Source organism: Cibotium barometz, chromosome 56 (genome assembly GCF_041138505.1).
Source record: "Cibotium barometz isolate CiBa-2024 chromosome 56, ASM4113850v1, whole genome shotgun sequence".
In the NCBI taxonomy this organism is placed as follows: domain Eukaryota; kingdom Viridiplantae; phylum Streptophyta; class Polypodiopsida; order Cyatheales; family Cibotiaceae; genus Cibotium; species Cibotium barometz.
In genome coordinates, this window is record NC_141101.1 from 30,503,138 (window position 1) to 30,507,629 (window position 4,492).

The window sequence follows — 4,492 nt, forward strand, 5'->3', positions numbered from 1 at the left end:
CAAATCAAGATTTTAAAGTCAACCACCTTCCATAATAGAATTCTCGGATCCTAGACAAATGATCTAAGAGCAAGTGCTCTAGATAAATCATAAGGCAAAACAGAGTGAACCTGCTATAACTGATAAAGAAACTATAACCAAATGATAATCTTGGTCCTCGATACCAAAATCCCAAATCAAAGTGGCTAGAGGAGGTGCTCCAATAAAGGCCATAGATGTGTAAGTTCCATGAACCATAAGGCCTAATGAGGGTGCATGTGGGGCTGATTACTCTAGATAAGGCATGGAATCACAATGTATACCAAGAGGCTTCCCCTTAATGAATGTATGATGTATCACCAAGTGGGGATAAGTCTTGCTTATAAAAAGAACAAGCTAAAGGATGGGAAGTAGCTAGTGTCGAGGCTATCTGAAATGTCCATAGATAGAAGGCTGCAAATGATCTGATGTAGTTATCGATGATGAGGACAAATGTAGCTCCACCACTGATGAGAGATAATCTGGATACCTGATAGGTGTTCTAATCAAAGCATATGCTACCTCATTGAAAGGAACAAGATAGGTGTCATATTGTAGCACCACGTTGTGAAGCTCTGAATATAAAACATTTGTGTGATCCTGAAGTAGTAAGAGGAAATAGGGGAGGCCATGATGAGCCATATACAATAAAGAGCCTCCATACATCATATCATGATGTGCGGACCATGTATCTCCAAAACTCACACAAGCAAAATCCTCCCATGGTGCCCTCAAGAAAGGAATTGAATCCCTACCCTCATGATACTACCAAAGGATTTGCATAAAATTGGTGACAAAGTGTGGTCATGGGGGATGGGTATCTGATGAAGTAGTGACACCAATGAATGCACACAAAATGTAGATGTGTGATCAATGTGCATGTGCCAATTTTTTTTGCCTAGGTGCAGACAAATGGAAGGGTACAATGTGTTCCACATATATCTGACTGCTAGTTATAGTTACACTTAACTAGGTAATTTCAAGAGGAGGTTAAGTTTTTTGCTCTTACTTTTTTTTTAAAAAAAAACAAAGAGGTCAATCGGTTAGGAAGCAGTTAATGCATTGGTTTTTTTTATTTTCTTATTAAAGGGTTAGTAAAAAGTTAAAATTTAACGCCCGTCAAAGAAGAAAACTAAATTATAGAAATGTTAGTAATTGAGGGGCGTAATAATAGATAAGCGAAATATATAGATCCTAACTAGGATAAGGGGTGGGTGGAAGAGGAGAGAAAGGAATTGGTTTACAGGAATGGTGGGGAATGGGGTTAACACTAGGGTTTTGCTGGCTAGTTCTGTGCTTACAGATCCTGCGACTAGAGCGCCGTGCAGGGGGGTGTTTAGCTTCTGTGGTCAATCACCGCCAACACGCGGCCTGCTGCTTCGTGCCTTTGCGCCATGGTCACTACAAAAACTGTCACGTTGTTGTTGACTTGCTTGCATTCTTATCTTGTTGTTTGTGGTGCCCTGTGTGTTCCACCTCTGGTTATCGGGAGTAGCAGATGTCTCACCTGCTGTCCTAGTCTTGCGTCGAGTCGTCGACCCTTTTGCAGTAATCCGTGTCAACCCACACTGGCTACGACCGTCTGCTCCCCTGTGTGGTGCTACCCTACCCACGTGGTGTTGTGGGTGGTAGCGGATTCATTCACCACCTCTCTGCTGCTAGTAGCTCACGTCTGTTTGCCGCATGACTGTTGGCTTCTTTGCAAACTTTCATTGTCACCGCTTGGTTTGTTTCTAAACTTTCAAGGTCGCCGCTCATGACTGTCGGCTTGTTTCAAAACTTTCAATCTCACCCGCTTGTCTTCTTTCTAAATTTTCAAGGTCGCCGCTCATCAGTGTGAATGATGTAACTGCTTACGCTCAATTACTCTCAAAACCAGTATTATTTCTCTGATAATACTCTGCTCTCCCTCACGGCTTTGGGCGTGTGGCTGGGGCCATGCTCTTTGGCCTTCACTTTCTCTCCTCGTGAACAATGGCCTTTGCTTTGTGAACTCAAACAACCTAGGATGTTAGGGGTTCAAGTCCTCTTTGGTGTTTGCATCTTTAAACATTCGCATTTCATTTACCACTAACCAGACACTATTATAATAATCTTGAAAGATATCATTAGTATTGGATGTGAAGTCACCTATTTGTCACCGTTGGCAATGATAGAAGGAAGTTGACCAAGTTTGCTGACTTAGCTTTGTTGATTCTGGGCATTTTTATTGATTGTTTCTATTGTTGCATTTGTCTAGTTGAAGTAGAGTTTCACTTGGTGAAGTTGCCTCCTTTGTGAATTCTGGCCATGGAATTATGTTAAGTCTATTTTTGCACCTTTAGGGGTTCACGTAGCATTGAGTCTATTTTTATACCTCTATGCGTTTGTGTAAAACCCACTTTGATGGCAACCTTACCAGTCACTGTTCTCACTTCAGCTCCTCTTGGGGGATGAGGATTAGAGGTTAGGACTAGGGTTAGAAAATAAACTCTTGCAAAGGAGAAAAGAAGTAAAAGAGAAGCTAAGGAATTTCTCTCTCTCTCTCTCTCTCTATATATATATCTCACGCGCGCGCGCACACACACACACACTCTCTCTCACCCTCTAGCACACACTTAACTCATACATTAATGGATTTAGGGATCGCACCCCACACATGGCTAAGTAACATCACCACAAGTATTGGGTCCTTGGAGAAAACACAAGGCATGCCACTCCAATGTTAGAAATAGTTTCTAGAGATGGAGAGAGAGAGAGAGAGAGAGAGAGAGAGAGAGAGAGAGAGAGAGAGAGAGAGAAGCTTGATTACACAAGAGAGTGAAAAATGAGTATAACACAAGAATGATTACATTATGAATGAAATCTTTGAGCCACCGTACAATACTCTTTTGTGGGCACCAAGGCCTTGTCTTTTGATTGTCACTAAGGGTTGGTTTACACCTAAAATGGTCACACCTTGAACTAAGTTGGTATAGGCCATATGAACCCTAAGCCTATATCCCCAATGTCACATGATATTTTGGTGTACTATTTCAACACCCTATCTCGACAAAATATCCATTGCTACTATGAAGTCAATGTTAGCTCTAGTGACTGTTTACAATGCTGGTTATGACCATCCAAGTGTCTGTAGGTCTTTCTCATGGTGGTTTACAATGCTAGTTATGATGATAGATGTTAGATATCTAGTTGTAATTACAATTCACTTAGGATAGAGAAGTAACCACTGGTGGACTAGCCTTAATTAGTCTAAGAAGCCTCCTTTGCCTTTTATAGCATTAAGGAAATACAAAATCCAAAATATCCAAATTATTCAAATTTTGGGGGATTTCTGAGTTAGAGAACCCAAAACCTTGGGAGGTTCACCCTAAAATATGTAAGTATACCACGTGAGTTCAAATGAAGGGGTTTTTTAATTTAAAATTTTAAAGTAAAATTACAAAAATACATTTATAAAAGGGTTTTTTTAATCGATTTTGAAAAAAAAACCCATGAGTCCATAAAGAAAACGGGGTCATTTTATTCATGAGAACCCGCCATGAAGGGTGAAAACTCAAGAAGACTAGAGGGATGAAGAGGGATGTGCACCTCTATAGTGGTAAGTGCCTTGAACACTTTCATCCTATATAACACTTATGTATCTTATAAAGCTTTCTACATTAAATTGTGCCATATTCATACATGAAGTGATACTCAATATGATGTCTGATGCCAAAGACATGAATGTGAAATTGGATGAGGCTACCTAACCTTGAAGTTGGAGCCCAAATCTTGTACCTTCAACAAAGTCTATAAATAGCACAACGTAATAGCACTAACCAAATCGTAAATGGTGCTATAGTTGTAACGTGGTTCTCTTATTTTGTATATATATATATGGGGCAAAGGCCACAGGACATAAATAATTGGTGTGGAGATAAGGCTAAGGGACAAGGCCATAAGGGTAAACATCAATAACTCTAGTATAAAAGATAACTATGAGCTTGATCATGTAACTTTTGCTCTATCTAGAATGTGGGCTTTATCGGCCATCTTCAAAGTTCATAAGTCATGGATATTTAAGAGGAGTATCTCTTGGATGAGGAAATGTCACAAATGGTGCATAAATTATAGCATGGTTCTCATGAAGAATTTCCCCATTTTAAATTTCACAATGGTCTCTTGTACTACAAGGAACTCGGGGGGTTCACTATATGTAAACTCTCTATATCACGTGCGTTCAAGGCCTAATTTAAAAACCTCTTATCTATAAATTTTTCATGAATAAAACACACCCTTTTTCTTTTCAATCTATAAATACCCCCTTTAAATAGTACCCTTCTATATATAAAAAATTTGTAAAAAAGGGATTTTAAAAATCCCTTATGTTTAACCCACATGCTATGCTTACATATTTATGAGTGACATCCCCCCCCCCCCCCCCCCCCCCCGAGACAAGGAAAGAGTCTATATTGTGCCCATGTCAAAATAAAAGCAAAATGTGATGGAGAAA